Source organism: Rhineura floridana, chromosome 14 (genome assembly GCF_030035675.1).
Source record: "Rhineura floridana isolate rRhiFlo1 chromosome 14, rRhiFlo1.hap2, whole genome shotgun sequence".
Classification (NCBI taxonomy): Eukaryota; Metazoa; Chordata; class Lepidosauria; order Squamata; family Rhineuridae; genus Rhineura; species Rhineura floridana.
In genome coordinates, this window is record NC_084493.1 from 10,355,159 (window position 1) to 10,377,903 (window position 22,745).

At 43.8% G+C, this 22,745-nt stretch overlaps 1 long non-coding RNA gene across 1 annotated transcript; it reads right to left on the reverse strand.

The window, feature by feature from the left end:
• Positions 1-6,509: 6,509 nt before the first annotated feature.
• On the reverse strand, positions 6,510-21,522 carry LOC133369974 (uncharacterized). The gene is made up of 3 exons (XR_009759048.1): positions 21,392-21,522; positions 8,512-8,752; positions 6,510-6,878 (listed from the first exon to the last, which is right to left on the reverse strand). It is a non-coding gene; the product is annotated as an uncharacterized LOC133369974 (long non-coding RNA).
• Between the last annotated feature and the right edge of the window lie 1,223 nt (positions 21,523-22,745).

Here is a 22,745-nt window from a genome sequence, read left to right on the forward strand (position 1 = left end):
ATGGGCTGCAGTGTGGTGGCTTGGCTGGCAAGGAATACTTTGGGACAGGCTCCTACCCACTTTGTCCCAGCTTGGTTCAGTGCAGACATCTCCGCATGTGGTGGTCATTCCCAACTCAGTATTTGAGGCAAGGCCCTCAGGTGGCGGGCATGTGCAGACATGCAGTTCGGGACGCAACGATGGGCTCGGTTACCTAAGGGCATGGTCCTCAGTTTGGCAGGCATGTGCGGACATGCAGTTCAGGAGGCAACGGAAGGGCATGGCCCTCAGTTTGGCAGGCATGTGCGGACATGCAGTTCAGGAGGCAACGGAAGGGCATGGCCCTCAGTTTGGCAGGCATGTGCGGACATGCAGTTCAGGAGGCAACGGAAGGGCATGGCCCTCAGTTTGGCAGGCATGTGCGGACATGCAGTTCAGGAGGCAATGAAAGGGCATGGCCCTCAGTTTGGCAGGCATGTGCGGACATGCAGTTCAGGAGGCAACGGAAGGGCATGGCCCTCAGTTTGGCAGGCATGTGCGGACATGCAGTTCAGGAGGCAACGATGGCCTCGGTTACTTAAGGGTATGGCCCTCAGTTTGGCAGGCATGTGCGGACATGCAGTTCAGGAGGCAATGAAAGGGCATGGCCCTCAGTTTGGCAGGCATGTGCGGACATGCAGTTCAGGAGGCAACGGAAGGGCATGGCCCTCAGTTTGGCAGGCATGTGTGGACATGCAGTTCAGGAGGCAACGATGGCCTCGGTTACTTAAGGGTATGGCCCTCAGTTTGGCAGGCATGTGCGGACATGCAGTTCAGGAGGCAACGGAAGGGCATGGCCCTCAGTTTGGCAGGCATGTGTGGACATGCAGTTCAGGAGGCAACGATGGCCTCGGTTACTTAAGGGCATGGCCCTCAGTTTGGCAGGCATGTGCGGACATGCAGTTCAGGAGGCAACGATGGCCTCGATTACTTAAGGGCATGGCCCTCAGTTTGGCAGGCATGTGCGGACATGCAGTTGGCGAGGCAACGGAAGGGCATGGCCCTCAGTTTGGCAGGCATGTGCGGACATGCAGTTCAGGAGGCAATGAAAGGGCATGGCCCTCAGTTTGGCAGGCATGTGCGGACATGCAGTTCAGGAGGCAACGGAAGGGCATGGCCCTCAGTTTGGCAGGCATGTGTGGACATGCAGTTCAGGAGGCAACGATGGCCTCGGTTACTTAAGGGTATGGCCCTCAGTTTGGCAGGCATGTGCGGACATGCAGTTGGCGAGGCAACGGAAGGGCATGGCCCTCAGTTTGGCAGGCATGTTCGGACATGCAGTTCAGGAGGCAACGGAAGGGCATGGCCCTCAGTTTGGCAGGCATGTGCGGACATGCAGTTCAGGAGGCAACGGAAGGGCATGGCCCTCAGTTTGGCAGGCATGTGCGGACATGCAGTTCAGGAGGCAACGATGGCCTCGGTTACTTAAGGGCATGGCCCTCAGTTTGGCAGGCATGTGCGGACATGCAGTTGGCGAGGCAACGGAAGGGCATGGCCCTCAGTTTGGCAGGCATGTGTGGACATGCAGTTCAGGAGGCACCGGAAGGGCATGGCCCTCAGTTTGGCAGGCATGTGTGGACATGCAGTTCAGGAGGCAACGATGGCCTCAGTTACTTAAGGGCATGGCCCTCAGTTGCAACGAAAGGGCATGGCCCTCAGTTTGGCAGGCATGCATGGCATGCAGTTAATAAGGCAATGTCGGCCTTGGGTACATCTGCTTTGGTCAGACATACTCCCGCGAAGGGTTTGGCGTGGTGTCTGGAGCCCGATAGGGATGGACCAAGCGCGAAAGAAGGTCAACCGGCAAATTCGGTTGGCTATTCTGGGGCAGGGGGGGTTGGCTATTTCACACCCTGCATTCAGCATTGGATGGGTGAACTGTACAGGGCCGATGGCGTTCACCTGTCTGATGCAGGTAACGTCTGTTTGGCAGACCTGCAGAGGTGTCTGCGAGAGGTGCTTCTCAGCAGTGGGTAAAAGGGGACTAAATAGAGATTTGTCCCCTTTTTGTGGCGGGAAGGTTCGGAAAGGGAAATAGGTAAGGACAGCTCAGTGGCCCCCTTAGGCACCTTTGGAGGTGATTGGAGGTTCCAGAGGCCTGTCTGTCAGAGCTTTGCGGCTTGAGGGCAGGATATGGGCTGCTTTTGGGGCCAACTTAACTCATCCACCCGAGGGTTGTGCGGCCCCGGGGGGGGTGACCTGAGAAGGCCCCCCTACTCACCTACTGGGCGTGGCTGGCAGAAGGGGTAAGCGGATGGGGCTTGCCCTTGTCCCAAGCAGGGGCTGGTCGCCCATGAGCTGTATGGCAAGATGCTTGCTTATAGATAGTTCCGCACCTAGGTTTCCCTCTGCAGGTCACTTTAAAAGGTGTTTTTGTATAGTTTAATAAAGTGGCCCTTGTTCAACCCAAGCTGATGTGTCCTTGTCTTATTTCGCCCCTTCACTCGCAACTACATTCCACATGTGTATATATCAGTCAAGGGATGAAAACAAGGCATTGTTCATTGCAGCAGTGTGAAAGACATTTACACAAAATGCAGGTATGCTGGCTGAAAAAGCCACAGTTCCTTAATGCAACAGGTACTGCAGCTTGAAAGGAATGTGAGAAATCGGAAGCACTACCATTTTAATCTGCAAAGCTGACACAACAAGCCCCTTGTGTGAAAGCAGCTACACTAGTATGCAGATCAGAATGTAGTTATTCTTTGGATTTTGTACTTCTCCAAAGCTTGTGACAGTTCTTCATAGGGGTGAGCACAAGATTTGGTCTGGACCCTGATTCAGTGCTTTGGACAACAGCCCATCTCTGTTCAAGGCACTTTGTAGGCTGCCTGATGTGGCATGGTGTCTGCTTCAGCACCCACCCCTTTAATATTAGGGGGGGGGAAACCACCCAGCTATAACTGTAGCTCCCCCAGAGGCATGCCAAAGTACAAAGAATAGATCTAGGAGTTTTTCTACTGGGTACCTTTCATTTTTGATTTTTTTTAAAAAAAAAGAAATGTCCATAACTTTTTAAATGGGAGGCACAATTGGATGAAATTTGCAGGCAAGATCACTTCTTCTGAAGGTATGTATCCTTCCAAATTTCAAAAGGACAGGAAGCATAGGGACATAGGAAGCTGCCTTTTAAAAGTTATGTCCATAGCTTTTTTAATGGGACGCAAAATTGGATGAAATTTGCAGGCAAGATCATTTCTTCTGAGGGTATGTATCCTTCCAAATGTCAACAGGATAAGAAACATAGGGACATAGGAAGCTGCCTTATACAGAGTCAGAACATTGACCCAACTAACTCAGTGGACTGGCAGTGGCTCTCCAAGATTTCAGGCAGTGATCTCTCTCATCTCAGAAGATGCTGGGGACTGAACCTGGGATCTCCTCCATGCAAATCAAATGATTTACCACTGAACTAAGGTATTTCCCCCATCAGCAGTGGCTTTCCCACAAGGACAGCTGTTACAGTTTTAGTGTGGGAAAAAATAATCTCTAGTGTTGGTAGACATGAAAAAGGTGTCCCTGAATAAGAGCACAGGTCATCTTTGTGCTGGAGTGAGGTCAGGACCCTGGTCAGGAACAAAGTTCTGGGTGAAATGCAGTAGCAAAAAGTTCAGGACCATGGGCAGTGATCCTGTAGCTAAGAGCAAAAGGTTGTGTCCGCACTGGCTTTCTGCAATTGCCAGAGCTTTATAGTGTGACCTGGAGGATCAAGACCAAAACCTTGCCTTCTGAGCATTGCAACATGCCAAGGAAAAGTCTAATGTCCTTTGGTGCAGCCATTGGCTCCATTAAGGCAATGGGATTTAGTACCACAGATAAGCTCTACATGACTTTTGTGGTCCTCAGAGGACATGATAGCCTGTTCCTCAGAGGCCAAAGGCAATAGTACATGCTCAAAATACAGTGGAGTAGGTGCAGAATCTGGTACTGATGCGTCTACTCAGGATGGTCCAGGGAGTGGTTAATCTTCTCCATACAGCCACTCCTCCTCAGCAGCTCTAAGGACAGACTTCTTCCCAGATCCTTGAGTTTGAAACACCTGTGGTGTTGTGTCCAGGTGCGTGGCTCACTCCCCCCTTTGTGTGTGTGTGAGGGGGTGCTGTGCTCTTATAGTTTTAGAGATTTACAGTGGTTAGAGTGTTGGACTATGACCTGAGAGACCAGGGTTTGAATCTCCACACAGCTATGAAGCTCACTGGGTGACCTTGGGCCAGTCACTGCCTCTCAGCCTCAGAGGAAGGCAATGGTAAACCCCCTCTGAATACCTTTTACCATAAAAAAACTATTCATAGGGTCACCATAAGTCAGGATCGATTTGAAGGCAGTCCATTTCATTTTTCACATGACTGAAGTGGCAATGACTATGAACCAATTGAGAAAGCACATTTCATCATGTCTACATACTTCCTTTCTAACCACAACATCTGCCACAAATCTGAACAATCCCTCTTACACCAAACTTTGGATGAATTTCATTTTTTTTATATAAAAAGGTGTGTAATAAAAAGGGAGGAAGGCCCCGTCTCACTGCCGTTTGATGTCGCTGTAAATGCAGTTTGATTGGAACTTCATCAGGCAGGTGTATAGAACCTAACACTTCCTCATGACTATCCAGATTGTGCACAATTTAGTTCAACCATTCCTAATTTAGATTAGAATCTCACATTGGTTGCATTGCATGAAGATGTGCCCTGTCCCCTCCAATCTGAGTTAATCCTGAATGCTTCATTGAACTTCTAGGCGTAATCATTATTGTGTCTTATAAAATAGTCCATTTTAACATTCATTTGAATTTATGATTATAAGATGAAAGACTATGTGGTGGCAGAATTCCCAGAACAGACTATCCTGGGTAATAGGATTCCTTGGTATATGTGCGTGCAGCATTGATGAATTTGCCGTGTTTGTGTAAATATTCATAAGGATATTGTCTGTTTACATCATTATGCAGTATAGACACAACATCATTTCTGTAGGACTTTTGGGATGAATACAGGAAAAAAATGCTGCTATAAAAGGCTGTTATTGGCTGAAGCATGGCAAACATCTACATGCATTGCTCCAGAGGAAGAGATTTTGATATATATTCTAGACAATTTACAGACTTCTGTAAAAGTGTATGCAACCATTTCATTACGTGACAAATTGCCAGACTGTGATTAAAAAGGTTTAAGAGTGCCTAGCCCAACAGAATAACTGGTTCACACTGTTGCAGATGGACCTGTTGTGTTGCAATACGTTATTTGAAATGTATCAACCTAAGGTGCAGTCTGCAAATAGATCAGCAGATGAAGGGTGTTTACACAATACTCTGAATTGCTCCCCAGATTTTGAGCTCCACTGGTTCGTTTCTTATTTGCCCCAGAAAGGAAGACATGAGACCAAAGGTTGGGTTAAAAAAGTCACAGCTTCGTTAACTAACAACTATCAAGGATCTGCAATAATCAGGCTTGATTTAACTCAAGCTGGGATTCTGAATTGGGCTCCCACCTATCTCTCCCGAGAGTGACCCCAAAACATTCTGGCTCCAAGCACAGGAACAGTGAGTTAAATACGAATGTGGGAAGCTGCCTTAAACTAAATCGGATCATTGGTCCATCTAGCTCAATATTGTCTACACTGACTGGCAGTGGCTCTCCAGGGCTTCAGACAGGGATTCTCTCCCAGCCATACCTGGAGATGTCCGGGACTGAACTTGGGACCTTCTGCGTGCAAGGCAGATGCTCTACCAGGGAGCTATGGCTCTTCCCCAAACTGATCTGTGCTCCTTTGCTGGTATATGAGCTGATCATTACCACCCCTTCCCAGCTGTCTGGCATTTGAAAGGATTAAACTACCAGGGCCCAAAGGATGCTCTGCTCCTCAAGCCATCACATTAATAGGCAATGCAAGGTAGCTTAGGCAGCATCCTCTTACCATGTGGGTGCCCCAAGGTGCTCAGCAAGGCTGAATTTTTCTCTGCCTGCCTATAATGCCTATAAAAGAGGAAGCCATTTGCCCAACGATAGGTCGAACAGGCCTTGCTGCAGAGCCTTGAGAAAAGCATCACATTCCTCAGTGGAGAGATGCACTCCATCATAGTGTAGCTGATGCGATTCTGAGTATAGTTACATCGGTTCTTTTTATGCAGCGTTCTAACAATGTGCAGGAGCACATGTGCACATCAGAATCCTGATGCAATCTTATGTAGGATCTCATCAAAATGGCTTTTTGCTGCATTTTATCAATGCCCACATGCCCATCTGTAAATGCAGGTGGGTGGATGGGTGGGGTGGAAATGCCAATGATGCCAATGAACAAAAGCTCTGGCAAACTGTGTGCTCGAATTCTGCTGTTAATTTGAGAGATCCTCCTAATTAACCAGAATTCAAGGAAGAGTGGAAAGCAGGGGCAAAAGAAAACCACAAAACAATGCAGAAACAGAACAAAGGAGACCTCTTTATCCTTACTCAAAGCAATACACACAAGGACATGTTTCAAGAAAGCCCTGCAACAGGCCTATCTGCAGGCCAATGGTTGTCTTGACTGTTCATCAAAGGCTGTCCCTTGAGTTCATTATCACAATAGCTAAGTAGGTGTGCACCTGTCAATCAGTGCAGGTTAGCTTTTCGGTATGAAAGACCCTCTACATTTCTTCCACATCGTCTGTTCGTTGCTCCAATTATAACATCTCTCACTGCGCTAAGTGTTCATTTGGTAGATGCATTGGCTGGCAGGCAGCTGAGGGACTCAAAGGTCAAGCTGAAAAGAGCTGAGCTTGAATGACGTCGTCGTCTTTGCTTTTCAATAATCAAATTTGGGGGGAGGGTGATTACTTCAGAGCCGTGACAACACTTAATGGTCTATTGACCTTTCCAAGTCTGGAGAGAGATAGAGATAGAGAGAGATATGCTCATCTAGATTTTAAGTGGGTGCACCCTACCTACCTATCCCTTTACAGAGTGGGCTTTGTTGCTGGGTGCCCCCCTTGGAGGCTGAGTAGGGATGTTTTGGTTGACTTTGTGATTGGCTGTCTTTTTTGTTTTCTGCTTACTTCACACTGTCCAATTGGCTTGGATGTGGCATTTCGTTCCAACCATGTTTGCCGAATCACAGCTGACGGGCACTGCAGGCTGGGTACGATCTAGGAATGCCTCTGGTGAGTCCTCAGAGGCATCCTCTAGGTGAAGAGAAGCTTCCCAACACTGCTTCTTAATGCCACCCAGCTTCGGGGTGGGGGTGGGAGGGGGGTGCTTCACTTGGGTCTCGGAGGCTTCATCCCTCTGAATGCTGTCCAGGTGGCGGTTGGGGAGAGGGAACAGCCAGGATCCCCCTCTGCTTGCTTTTAAAGTGGGCTGGTGAAGAAGGCCACACATTGGAAACCTCATTGATGCATGTTCTGGAGCTAGGGTGGCATTGCCCAACTGAGGAACAGGGGCTAGGGGCACCTGATGTTTTCTATAGTTAGTAATTCCCTCAAGGAATTAGTTTGGGTCCATGCTCATTTATTTATTATTTATCTCTTACATTTATACCCCACCTTTCTTTCATCATAGAAACCCAAGGCAGCATACATGTGGTTGCCAGGCAGTCTCCCATCCAGGCCCTGACCAGCCCCAGACCAACTTAGCTTCAGTAAGGTGGTGGCCTCATGTGCCTTCGGACTACAGCCTGGGACCGTTGCAGGTCCATGTTTTCTTAATTCATAAAGCTGTGATCTTTATACCCCAAAGCCATTGTCAGTGTCTCCTTTCTTCTTGTGGGGCAAAGAGAGCGGAGGGTGGTTTTGAAAGGGCTCCTTATCATTCTCCCCATCATGATCCCAGAGTCCGGCACAGACTCAGAGGCTGAGGGAGCCAGTGGTCCAAACAGAGGACCCAGTGTGGTGTAGTGGCTAGAGCATTAGCCTATGATCCGGGAGACCTGGGTTCAAATCCCTCATCATGACCATGACCATGATCACATAACGAGTGGGCCACACATGACAAAGATACATGCGCACTGCAGGAAATGAAAGCAGCAGCACAATATGCATACTCTAATTCCTGGAATAATTTTAGGAATCCTTTCAGCTAATCCAGGATCAGGAGTGGAAAACAAAGCAGAACTGAACCAGAAGAACAATAAAGGAAGGGAACAGGGGAAATTCTCTCGTGCCTAGTTCTAATTAAAACCAGTGGGCGCTCTAAAGGTACAGTAATGATGCCGCTTCACATCCAAATTTGTATCCCTGTGTCCCTTTAAGACTATATAATGCTCTTCTCTCCCCCCTTTAAAAAAAGTATTTATAAACCTTTGGACATTATGGCACATCAGTCTGAAGAGAATAAATTACTATGTACACGCAACAATTGCCCCATAGTAGCATGCTTGCACAAAGAAAAATAGAAGAATATCTACAGGTATCATTTCAACTTGTTCAACCCTGAAAATTATGAGTAATGGTGGGGGCTGCAAGGTATGTTTTGCCTTTCACCTTCCTGGGGGTGGTTGTACAATGCAATTTACTCTTACCTGGCATCCTTCCACTGAAGAATTGCCTTCTGAAACAGTGTTCGGCCTTTTGTGCTCGTGACCAGAGTGGCTTCGCTGAAAAGAGGCTCTCCTCTCGAAGCATTGCCATAGTGAAGGGTGACGGTTTGCTAGTAGACCAATCATGTTCTCATCGACACTAATTGAGTTGTTGATGTTGAGTGACAGTAGAATAAGGACTTTGGAATGAATATTCCCCTACCATTTCCAGAACTGACGTCACCTACGCATCACGGAAGAAAAAAGGGATTCTGTGCAACGATGAAGCTCCAGCCTGGCTAAGCTTTGGCTCCAACACTCAGGCTTTGCGGTTCATTCTCAAGGCAGCAGTATCTGGATTATCAGATCATCTGGCTCACCTGTGAAACCGACACCTTCTTCTACGTGTGCACGTGTGCTAGACTAATTGATGCATCCATGCTTGGGATACTATAAGGCCGTTCCCAACTGAGTCTTACTCAGAATAGACTCACCGAAAGTAATGGCGCTAAGTTCATCACGCCCACTGATTTCAATGGGTCTATTCTGAGTAGCATTGGATATGATTCCATTCCACATGCACTTGCACAAGCACTGTTTAAATAAGTAGATGGCCCCGGACTTCCGGGAAGGGTGACTTCGCTTGTGCCTGCTTTTCAGATGGGCTCCCGCCTCAAAAGAAGCTTATTCAGATATAAATCAGTCAGAACATTTTTTTTTTTTGACTGATGAAATTTCTCCCGGGCAGGGAGAAACGTAGAGATCAACCTCAAAAGCCTGTTTTTGTTGGGAGGACTGGATTTCATTAATTTATGAGAAAAGGTCCAGCCAGCGATCCCGGACGGACTTCCGAACAAGCTCTATCTGATTAATGCGACACGTTTATCTTTTCTTCAAAGAGAAAACGGACTAATAGGCAAGCACCCTTCTTTCTATTCTTTTTTTTACTTGGTTTAAATTGTTGCAGCAAAAAGAGATTTGTCAAATGAATCAGCTTTAAAGAACTTCTGGGTGAGCTATAACTCTTCTCTGTTATTCACGAAATTAACAGCTTATCTCTGTTTCTATTGCAAAAAGCTGTCCTGGAAGTGCATTCTAAAGATATAAACAGAAGGGGGATTTCTATTCCGAGGAGAAAAAAATAAAAAATATGAATTTTGGAACATTATACTGTCTGGGACTATTCTCTTTTTGGTCTATTTTATTTTGACGAATCTGCTTCTTTATGACACCACTAACTGTTTTGATGCTGGGAACTAAATTTGTTTTGTATTCTTGAACATAGAGAGATAAGGCAGGCTGCTCTGTTTATACTGTGATGTCATCAAGCCTGGAATATTAACCCAATTGTTGCTGAAATAAGAAGTGGTTCTTCTTTATTTTTGTTTTGTTTTGGTGGTTTTAAAAATGGCAATCAAGAAAGTGGCTGAGAATCTGGAAGTAATTATGTTTCAGAAAATAATGGATGAGATTGAGATAACGAAACAAACCCTGCGACAGGGCAGTAAGGAGCTGAAAATGGAACTGAGCAAAATGACGCAGGAGCTTAAAGAAATAGGGGATTCTGTGAGAGAGGAGAATGAGATCAGAGATGAGAAAAGAAAAAATAAAGGGAAGATACAAGCCCTGGAGATTGGAACAAATGTGGAATTGGAAAAAGATCTGGAGTTTATGGATATTAGAAATAAAATCTACTGTTTGGAATTTAACGTTATCTCTGAAGAAATTAATGAAGATATTAGAGATAAAGTTATCAATGGCTTGGATAATTTTCTGGACTGGAATGACGTGATGGAGCTTGATATAGAGAAAATCTATGGAATTAACTGCAGCCATGTGACAATGGAAAAACTCTCAAGAGATGAGCCAGTGCATTTTGTAAAAAAGAAGAACAGAGATATGACTTTACAACAATATTTCAGCAACTTGTTCAGAATCGATGGGAAGAAAATATTTGGGATAGAGGAAATTCCCATCAGACTCTTATTATATGACTATGGCTATGACAGCAAGATTATTATGGAATACTGATAATGGAAGATTGGACACTGAAATTACTGGACTTACCAGGACTATTGAAGATGGAAGATGGAATTAATATGGATAATGGAATAATGGCTATTGAAATTATTGGACCTAACAGATTTTGATGAGATGGATTAATCGATATGTTTATTTGGACTATGGTTATGACAATAAGATTATTATTTCGTTCAATATCCAAGGCCCTCCTCCGGGTACCAACTCATCAGGATGCCCGGAGGATTGTTATTAGATCTAGGGCCTTTTCTGTAGTGGCCCCCGAACTGTGGAACAGCCTACCTGTGGAGATACGCCTGGCGCCTTCGGTACTTTCTTTTAGGCGCCAGGTTAAGACCTGGCTATACTCCCAGGCATTTTAATGTTCAATGTGTTTCATTTAATTTTTTTTTTTGTTTAACTTGTTGCTGATTTTATTGTAATTTTATTGTAATATTGTATTTTAATCTTGTTTTGTTCACCGCCCAGAGTGCTATTCGCTATGGGCGGTTTAAAAATGAAATAAATAAAATAAATAAAATATTATTAACGAGATGGATTAATCGACATGTTTATTAGGAGAAAAATTGATAGATATATTTCTTAAAGAATTGAAACCTCTCTTTGACTTTTTGTGGAAAGAATAAAGTAATGTTTATGAGATTTGATGATTAATTAAGATAACTACTGGAGGAAAGTGATTTTATAATATAATTTAAGAGACAGGATTGTTATATATTGTAGACCTATAACTGATTTGATCTGCGACAAATGGGAAGTCAACATTTTATTTTTTTGTTTAATCATTTTTGTTTTGTTTTGTTTTTTGTCTTTGAATGTTTTATGATTTTGTTTTGTTTGTTTTATGAAAATTTGAATAAAAATTATTGTAAAAAAAAAAAAAATAAGTAGATGGCCCCAGGATTATTCTTGCTCACTTGCTGGACAGAAAAGTACACGTAGCTGAGGGTAGTGCTTGAAAAAGCCTCTCACTTAAAATTCATGAGAGGTTTTCCATTCTTTCACCACCACCCCTGCTCTCTGAGTAGGACTAGCACTGGATACAACCCACTGTACTTCTTCGGAGACCAACGTCCTCCAAATTCAGCTGTTTAGTGCATTTCATCAATTGATGCAATTAATACAAATTTGCTAAATGCTATTTCAAGCTGCCTATCAGGTAATGTCAAGTGCTGAGAACTTACTGTGTGTCACATACTGGCTGCTTTTGCATGTCAGCTATCAGATCTTTTCAAGGATAGACTATTTCTGCAGATCAGCTGTCAAATTTTGTCCAAAACTGCTATGAGTTCATTCGTTTACTGCTCCATGCTGGCTGTCACAGAATGCAAAATGTTCAACTCTTCAGCAAAATCTTTGGATCAGATGTCGGAACCTTACTTACCATTGTTCTGAGTTTATTAAAATTGGTTTTCCTGAAGTCCAGGGTATGCATGCAGCTACCCTCCATTACTACTACATGCCTCCTCCCAAGACACCACTCTGCCTCTGGCTCCACCCCAGCCATTATTTTGCCCTTGGATCCAGTTAGTGGTCCTCTGAGTTCTAGCAACATGCATACAATGTGTTTTTGTTTTCCTTTTTGTACGTCACTTTGAGTCCTATTTTTGGAAAAAGCAACTAATAAATGCTATAATAAAATAATAATAATAATAATAATAATAATAATACACAAATACAAAATAGATCCCACACAAGCCTGAAATCCACCCACTTCTGATGCAGAGAAAGATGCTAATGTAGTGAAGGAACTGAAAGGCTGAAGCAAACTGCACGTCCTTCAATCGCGAATTTATTTCAGATGTTCTCCTAGTTAGAGCAGCATTCAGGAGCAGTCAGAAAGAGGACAGAGCAAACCAAAGGAAAAATAAATGCACAGAAGAGGCAGGCCCTTATTTAGATTTGGGTCAGGTGGGCCCTAGATCCATCCAGGAAGCCTCCTGGCCTCACCAGTCTCCTCGTTGCTGACAAGTTAGTTGAAAGTGTTCTGTTGCTGCCAGTGGCAACCTCAGTCGCTTGAGCACACTGTGTGACTCACTTGTGGCTCCCAGTGTGGCAAGTAGGGATGGGAAAGAAATTGGATTCAGTTCACATTTAAAGGAGAACTTCCCTGGTTTGCATTTCTTTTTTGAAACAATGCAAAAACTGAAACACAGTCACCCTTCCAATTTTTGCAATGCGGTTCTCGATCCAAGTAATGTGTAAAGATGCATGTGTAAATGCATGTGCTTGAGTAAAGTGTTCATTAAAATGCATCTATGCATGAAAATAACAGGAAAAATACATCTATATTGGGAAAAATTGTTTTGAAAAAAATGTGCATGTCAGGTGCAATTGCAAACAACAACTTGAATGTTAGGAGAAATTTGCACTACATTGCTGATGAATTTTCATGAAGACTTTAAAAAGCACAAACACACAGCAAACTGGTGTAGAAATGTGAACTGAATTTAAGATTGAAGAAATGAGAAATCAGAATTGACTGGTTCACCCATCCATAGTAGCAAGGGGCCCCTGGGCTCTCCAATTGCAGAGTCACTAACCGGATGGTAAAAGAGGAGATTCTCTCAGCCCTGATTTTGGCATCTAGTATGGAAACATGCCTCCCTTTTTAATTCCATGAGTTAGTGAACTTGTATGATATTAGTAGTTTGGGGCAATCCTGTTTCAGAGAGAGCCGTCATCTCTTCGGGTGAGCCAAAACTGACTCAGACATCATTGCAGGTCATAAACGGTTACAAAGTGAAGCAACATTGCACCATGTTTATTGTTTTCTCACTGACCTGGTCTTTATCAAGTGGCTCCCCCTTCCTTCCCTGGTCTTAATAAATTACATTCATGGGGTTCTTATCTGCTCTGACCAGATTCTACCAAAATGAGCTTTGCCATTTGTCCCCCCCCCCTCCAAATCACAGAGGAACCTGAAACAGCCTCTCTCCTATAAATCCATTCACAAAAAGACAGGCTGCAACTTGCTCCAGGAGCTATTAATGCCACTCTGTATGTCAAGCAGAAGCAATAACTCATGTATTTTCATTTCAGGATGTCTCTGTATAAACCCAAATAGTAAGCAGAAGTGTGTGGGCGGGCGATCTGTGCCTCGACAGAGAGACACATAGCTCCCATGGGGAAAGACTGGGCAGACTGGGGGCCACATAGAGCGCCTCGTGGTGCTTTATGACTTGGACATTAAAAAATCCAAACCTGGATGATGTTCATATAATATCATATCTTATCACAGAAAAAGTATGTCTCCCTTATGGTTAGAAACACCAGAGTGGGGTGGAAGAAGGGTGGAACTTTCCACCAGAAGCAAAACTTTTAATGCACAAGGGAGGGGGAAGGGAATTCCTTTGTGGCTGACATTCTTGCTTTTAATCAGAGGGGAGGATTTGCCAGGGCTCTCCAATCAATATTGTGGGGAAGAGATAACTACATATAAACAATGCCTCATAGAGGAAAGTGAATCTCTTTTATTTCCCTCCAATCCAATGAAAAGGTGCATAGTATAAAAGTCCCTGCACATATTTGTCTGCAATTTGGCAGGTTTGCACCTTGTTCATGCCTGCAATCTTCAAACCAATTGCCCACAAAACACTAAGTGAGATTAAGTGATTCCTTTCTTGCACACCCCAAATTATAACAGCTGCTCTCACAAGGAAACCACTCCAATTATCCTTCTGAAATTTGGTACAGGTCATATATTCAGAAAGGGTGGACATGGTTGCAAATTTCAGGCAATTCTCCACAAAATGAAAGATTTACGATCTTGTATCTAGATAAATGAATCAATAAAAGTTCTCATCTCCCACTCCCTTTAATGTACTTGCCTGTAATCTGGCAGGCTTAATCCACCATGGAAGGGCTGCTATGCCTGCGAAGTTCATCAAATTTTGCCAAAAGGAAAAAAAAAACACTACAGCTTTAAAAAAGTGTTTCCCAAGAGGAAAGGGAAGGCAGAACTGTTCCCAAAAGTATTCCGTGCAGCTATAATTCTTAAGTTTGGCAGAGTTCATACCGTCAGAAGGGGCAAAACTGCAAATTACATCTAAATATCCCCCCAAATAAAAAAGTTCTACATATAAAAGTCCATCCCTCAAATCCCTGGATATGTGTAATTTGGCAGGCTTAATGCATCCTGGGGGGGGGATACTGTTCTACTACATTTCTCTGGCCAAGGGATGGGGCTAAACTGGCCTCTTCTCTGCCATGATGTTCTTTCTGGGAGTTGGGGGACAGATTTTCAAATGTAATTTAGACTCCTGCGTGATGGCAGAAGCCAGAGTCTCCTTCCCTTCAGCTCTGGAGTCCTGAGCAGCCCAGGAGTTCATTCCCATCCCACCTCCCCTTAGGTCTTTGAGATCAGCTAATGAGGCTGTCCTCCAAATGCCATTTTTTTGAGAGGTGAGGTTGGTTCCCAGCAGGGTCTTTTTAGTTATGGCTCCAGAGCTGTGGAATTATCTCCTCTGAGATATTCGTTTGGGTTTCTCTTTCACTTCTTTTTTAGAGACAGCCTTTTAAAATGAATTAATTAGTTAATTATCCCACCACAAGGCCTTCAGGAATCAACCAGACTTTATTGTATTTTGGCTCTTGCTTGCTCTGATTTTGCTTTGAACTGTTTTAAACAGTATTACTGTTCAGTATTGAACATGAGCCAATGTTTTAATGCTTGTGAACCACCTTGGATATATAATATATGGAAAGAAAGAAAAACATAAACATGTGCAGAAGACGTCCCATTCACATTTTGGCTGAACAACTTTAAGCCTGATTTTTAGAACACTGTGGGTCTTTTCTATTCTATGTAACTATCTGCAATGGTCCATTGTGTGTGCATGTGTACATGAATGTTTGCGTGGGAGGGGCTTTAAACATGGATGCTCTGCTTTGATAGCTTTTTCAATAAAAGTGTACTGTGTGCTCTTAGAGAAGAAATGTTGTGTAAAAAAGTTTTAGATCCATAAATACTGTATGGATCAAGTTTCATTTGCACAGGTTTTAACTTCCTACAGCGATTCTCTTCCTGTGTCTTGACCATGTCAGCCACTGTTTCCACATGAATTTGTTTGCAATCTGGTGACATTCATTGTTTTCTTGGCAGGCTTACGTGTGCTTTGCTATTTTTCACGCTCCGTTGCTGGCTAATACCCCTGATACTGGGGAATTATTAATGGGAAGCCAGTTTATAGCAAGCTGTTGTCTCATTGCTGATGAATCAGACTGGATCCCTCCCAGCAAAATATTTCTGCAAGCTTTTCTTTAACATTGCTTTCCAGGTCTAATTGCTAAGGATGAAAACAGTGGGTTAGTCTAAGCTACAAGTGGAAAGACCTTTAAAATATTTTGACTGGGCAGAAATGAAAGGAAAATATTAATTAACTCTGTAACCAAATAGTTACAACAGAAACTTATACAGTATCGTAGTATACCCAAGAACCACTGAGAATTAAAGTTTTTTCTTTTTTTGTTTTCAAAAAAACATTAATGGTTCTCTGCATAGCTTGTGGATAGCTTTTCCTAAAATTTGGTAGGTCTAATACACTCTGGAGGGGCTCCTTTGCTTGCAAATGTCATAATGTCAAACAGGGGGGAGTTATAGCCATTGTTAGATTCCCTATTATAGTCAATGGGGGGGGAGCTTTGGGTTTAGCAGATCAGATTCAGACCTGAATAACAAATTGAATCAGAATGACACAGAGTGGATTTGAAACAGATCAGGCTGCTTCCAAATGCTACAGATACAAATATTGTAGTCACTGCACAACCTTCCCATTGATAGGTTTTTTTCTGTACATAAAAAGTATCCAAAACAACTGAGACAAAGAATGTCCCAAGAAAACCAATGGAATTTTCCATGTCCGCTGCCTTTTTTTTGTCCCAGCCCATGTAACATATTGGAGTAAAGGTTTTCTATAAAAAAAAGAAACAAACTGATCCAATAATGCAAGTTTAAGTGCTCAAACAGAATTTTCTTTTTGAAAACCAAGAAGAGCCTTGAACAAATTTATCCCCAGGATAAATCTGTGCCTCTAGGGGGTGCTTTTTGTGATTGTTGCCCCAACCGATGTTACTCTATTGGGATAAAACAAGAGTGGGGAAACTTGTAGTCCTCCATATGCTGCTGCTGGACTACAACTCCCATCATCCCTGGCCATTGGCCATACTGGCTGGGGTTGATAAGAGCTGAGGTCCAATAACATCTGGAAGGGGGCACCTGATTCCCCACCTGCAGGATAAAGAAAAGACCTATTTTCCCCAAAACAAAACTGTCCCAGAGAGGCAGACCTAAATGCCATGACTTTGTGCCGGACATTTTGCTGCCCTGAGATACATTGGAATTTAGCTTGGAGGGAGAATAATGTCCCCCCAAATCATGGGTCTGAATTATTTGTTTGTTTGTTTGTTTGCATATTTGTTTATTCAATTATAACTCACTCTTCCTCCCAGTAGGAGCCCAGGGCAGCAAATAACAACACTAAAGACACTCTAAAACAGCATAAAAACATACTTTAAGAACATAAGAACATAAGAAGAGCCTGCTGGATCAGGCCAGTGGCCCATCTAGTCCAGCATCCTGTTCTCACAGTGGCCAACCAGGTGCCTGGGGGAAGCCCGCAAGCAGGACCCGAGTGCAAGAACACTCTCCCCTCCTGAGGCTTCCAGCAACTGGTTTTCAGAAGCATGCTGCCTCTGACTAGGGTGGCAGAGCACAGCCATCATGGCTAGTAGCCATTGATAGCCCTGTCCTCCATGAATTTGTCTAATCTTCTTTTAAAGCCGTCCAAGCTGGTGGCCATTACTGCATCTTGTGGGAGCAAATTCCATAGTTTAACTATGCGCTGAGTAAAGAAGTACTTCCTTTTGTCTGTCCTGAATCTTCCAACATTCAGCTTCTTTGAATGTCCACGAGTTCTAGTATTATGAGAGAGGGAGAAGAACTTTTCTCTATCCACTTTCTCAATGCCATGCATAATTTTATACACTTCTATCATGTCTCCTCTGACCCGCCTTTTCTCTAAACTAAAAAGCCCCGAATGCTGCAACCTTTCCTCGTAAGGGAGTCGCTCCATCCCCTTGATCATTCTGGTTGCCCTCTTCTGAACCTTTTCCAACTCTAGAATATCCTTTTTGAGATGAGGCGACCAGAACTGTACACAGTATTCCAAATGCGGCCGCACCATAGATTTATACAACGGCATTATGATATCGGCTGTTTTATTTTCAATACCTTTCCTAATTATCGCTAGCATGGAATTTGCCTTTTTCACAGCTGCCGCACACTGGGTCGACATTTTCATTGTGCTGTCCACTACAACCCCGAGGTCTCTCTCCTGGTCGGTCACCGCCAGTTCAGACCCCATGAGCATATATGTGAAATTCAGATTTTTTGCTCCAATATGCATAATTTTACACTTGTTTATATTGAATTGCATTTGCCATTTTTCCGCCCATTCACTCAGTTTGGAGAGGTCTTTTTGGAGCTCTTCGCAATCCCTTTTTGTTTTAACAACCCTGAACAATTTAGTGTCATCAGCAAACTTGACCACTTCACTGCTCACTCCTAATTCTAGGTCATTAATGAACAAGTTGAAAAGTACAGGTCCCAATACCGATCCTTGAGGGACTCCACTTTCTACAGCCCTCCATTGGGAGAACTGTCCGTTTATTCCTACTCTCTGCTTTCTGCTTCTTAACCAATTCCTTATCCACAAGAGGACCTCTCCTCTTATTCCATGACTGCTAAGCTTCCTCAGAAGCCTTTGGTGAGGTACCTTGTCAAACGCTTTTTGAAAGTCTAAGTACACTATGTCCACTGGATCACCTCTATCTATATGCTTGTTGACACTCTCAAAGAATTCTAATAGGTTACTGAGACAGGACTTTCCCTTGCAGAAGCCATGCTGGCTCTGCTTCAGCAAGGCTTGTTCTTCTATGTGCTTGGTTAATCTAGCTTTAATAATACTTTCTACCAGTTTTCCAGGGACAGAAGTTAAGCTAACTGGCCTGTAATTTCCGGGATCCCCTCTGGATCCCTTTTTGAAGATTGGCGTTACATTTGCCACTTTCCAGTCCTCAGGCACGGAGGAGGACCCAAGGGACAAGTTACATATTTTAGTCAGCAGATCAGCAATTTCACCTTTGAGTTCTTTGAGAACTCTCGGGTGGATGCCATCCGGGCCCGGTGATTTGTCAGTTTTTATATTGTCCATTAAGCTTAGAACTTCCTCTCTCGTTACCACTATTTGTCTCAGTTCCTCAGAATCCCTTCCTGCAAATGTTAGTTCAGGTTCAGGGATCTGCCCTATATCTTCCACTGTGAAGACAGATGCAAAGAATTCATTTAGCTTCTCTGCAATCTCCTTATCGTTCTTTAGTACACCTTTGACTCCCTTATCATCCAAGGGTCCAATCGTCTCCCTAGATGGTCTCCTGCTTTGAATGTATTTATAGAATTTGTTGTTGTTGGTTTTTATGTTCTTAGCAATGTGCTCCTCAAATTCTTTTTTAGCATCCCTTATTGTCTTCTTGCATTTCTTTTGCCAGAGTTTGTGTTCTTTTTTATTTTCTTCATTCAGACAAGACTTCCAGTTTTTGAAGGAAGACTTTTTGCCTCTAAGAGCTTCCTTGACTTTGCTCGTTAACCATGCTGGCATCTTTTTGGCCCTGGCGGTACCTTTTCTGATCTGCGGTATGCACTCCAGTTGAGCTTCTAATATAGTGTTTTTAAACAACTTCCAAGCATTTTCGAGTGATGTGACCCTCTGGACTTTGTTTTTCAGCTTTCTTTTTACCAATCCCCTCATTTTTGTGAAGTTTCCTCTTTTGAAGTCAAATGTGACCGTGTTGGATTTTCTTGGCAATTGGCCAGTTACATGTATGTTTAATTTAATAGCACTGTGGTCACTGCTCCCAATCGGTTCAACAACACTTACATCTCGCACCAGGTCCCGGTCCCCACTGAGGATTAAGTCCAGGGTTGCCATCCCTCTGGTCGGTTCCATGTCCAACTGGTCTAGGGAATAGTCATTTAGAATATCTAGAAACTTTGCTTCTTTGTCATAACTGGAACACATATGCAGCCAGTCTATGTCCGGGTAGTTGAAGTCACCCATTACTACCACATTTCCTAGTTTGGATGCTTCCTCAATTTCATATCTCATCTCAAGGTCTCCCTGAGCATTTTGATCAGGGGGACGATAGATCGTTCCCAGTATTAAATCCCTCCTGGGGCATGGTATCACCACCCACAACGATTCTGTGGAGGAGTCTGCCTCTTTTGGGGTTTCGAGCTTGCTGGATTCAATGCCTTCTTTCACGTATAGAGCGACTCCACCACCAATACGTCCTTCCCTGTCCTTCCGATATAGTTTATATCCAGGGATAACCGTATGCCACTGGTTTTCTCCATTCCACCAGGTCTCCGTTATGCTCACTATATCAATGCTCTCCTCTAAGACCAAGCACTCCAGTTCTCCCATCTTGGTTCGCAGGCTCCTAGCATTAGTGTACAGGCACTTGTAAGCAGTGTCTCTCTTCAAGTGTCTTTGGCACTTGTGGTTAGGCCTGTGGTAATTTTGCTCTTCTGAATTTATATCCTGTGCCCCTGCTCTCACAATGCCTACTTCTAGGCCTACCCCTTTTAGAATTTAACTTTAAGACATATTAAAACAAAACATCTTTAAACACATATTAAAACATCTTCAAAAACATCTTAAAAAGCAATTCTGACACAGACACAGATTGGGATAAGGTCTCCACATAAAAGGCTTGTTGAAAGAGGAAGGACTTCAGTAGGCGCTGATAACGGATAAAAGACAACAGAGACGGTGCCTGTCTAATATTTAAGGGGAGGCAATTCCAAAGTGTTGGTGTCACTACACTAAAGGTCTGCTTCCTATGTTGTGCGGAACAGACTTCCTGATACGATGGTAACTGCAGGAGGCCCTCACCTGCAGAGCTTAGTGAACGACTGGGGATATAAGGGGTAAGATGATCTTTCAGGTATCATGGCCCCAAGCTATATAGGGCTTTGTACATCAAAACCAGAAACGAACTTGTCCCGGTAGCTAATGGGCAGCTAATGCAATTCTTTCAGCAGCGGGGTGACATGTTGGCAATACCCTGCCCCAGTGAGCAGTCACACCACCGCATTTTGCACCAGCTCCAGCGTCCAGACCAATCTCAAGGGCAGCCCCCCAATTAGCGCATTACAGCAATACAGCCTGGAGGTTACCAGTGCATGGACAACAGTGGTCAGGCTATCCCAGTCCAGAAAAGGCTGCAGCTGTCTTACCATCCAAAGCTGGTAAAAGGCACTCCTAGCCACTGAGGTCACCTGCTAAGTAACACCTCATGTCACTCACAGTAATCTACAACTCTGCCCCCCCCACCAAATTAGGAAGAAATCGATGGGAACAGAAATAAATCAAGGCAATGGTGGTTGGTATCCATTGGAAGTGATGGAATGGAAGGCAGGAAGGCCAACAGAGCCAGAGCCAATGACAGGCAGAACCTAAAAAGCAGGCAGGTGTGGGCTAGCTGAGATCAGTGGGACATTGCCTTGTTTGCCCTAATACCAAGTTCCTGTTTATGATGCCTTAAATCCCTCTGTCTGTTGAATATGAAAATGGTGATTGTCTTCTTTTATATATTAGCCCTTTGTCAGTACTGGTTATCCATACTGAATTTCAGGGAGTCTGGACTCAGCACCTGCTTGCGGTTCTTTCCTAGAAAGTTCATATGGGCTTTCAGTTCCAACAGATGTTGTACATAGATAAAAATAAATAAATGACAGACCTCGCCTGGAGGTTTGTAATCTAACATGGCATTTCCTACTTACGTTTCCCCAAAGAGAGCTTTCCAAAAGTACTCCCATAGCAGAGAAAATGGCATAGGAAAAAGCCCTTAGTTATTCAACTCTGTTGATTACCGGAATTCATCCGGTGTCCTCTCTTTAGCTTTAAGTCGGTGTAATCCCATGAAATCAGGATTGTGTGTGCAGAGCAGAAAGTGCGTATAGACTTTGGATTGTTCAAGTTTATTGGCCTTCCCCTCAGACCATCCAGGTAAATAGCGTTGGAAAAAATGCCATGGTTTCCCTGTCTGCTGCTTTTCTCACGTAAGAGATGAGGACTGCTGTGCAACTTCCTCTCCTGCAATTGAATCCTAATTATTTCTCTCTAGGGTTTTGACATTAGGAAGACAGGGGCCTAGGAAGCTGACTCATAATGAGTCAGACCATTGGTCTGCCTAGTTCAATTTTGCCTACTCTGACTGGCAGTGGGTCTCCAGGCTTTCAAGCTGGGGACATTGCCCCCACACCAGAAAATAAGACTCAAGAGACACTAACATTGGAAGAAATGTTTTATTTATTAAAATGTAACAACTCGGAGGAAATGCAGTCCAACCTAAGCCAATTCACCAAATTCAAAATAAATAATAAATAATTGCTTTTTAATACTTTTTAAACAATATGTTTTTAACCCTTCTTTAAAGATGTCTTTAAAGCTTTTTTTAAAATGTTTTTAACATTTTGTTTTAATGTATTTTAAGGTCTGTTTTTATGATGTTTTAAAGTGTTTTTAGCGCTTTTGTTTGCTGCCCTGGGCTCCTGCTGGGAGGAAGGGTGGGATATAGATCAAATAAATGAATGAATAAATGAATGAATGAATGAATGAATAAATAAATAAATAAAAATGTACTGGCAGGTGAGGAATTTAACTGATTCTGGTAGGGAAGTATCCCTCCAGACCCCTGGGCATGAGCTGCAGCCATTGGCTGTGGCTCTCCAGCAAAGGATGGGGAAGAAATTGCTCCCTCCTTGCTATGTGATCTTTGGGTATGGACCCAACATGCACAGCCAGGCCCTGCTGTACCAGCATTCATCCAAAAGGTGCATGTCAGGTTAAAAGGGCATCCCCTAGGTCCCACCAGGAATAGACTGGTAAATCCCTAAAGGGTACCCTTACCCCCAATAATGCCTCAGTATATCTAACGATTTTTCTCCTCTACATCCTCACGGGCCCAGGCTCCATGCCCCAAAAGACAATGAAGCCATGCCACTCCCAAAAGCCAAACAAATTCACCCCAGCAGTGTGAAGCAGCAAAACACTCCTTCTTAGTCTTCTGCAGGTGACTGGCAAAACTGCAAGCAGGGAGGAAGGAAGGGCAGAGCAAAATGCCAAGAAGAAGCC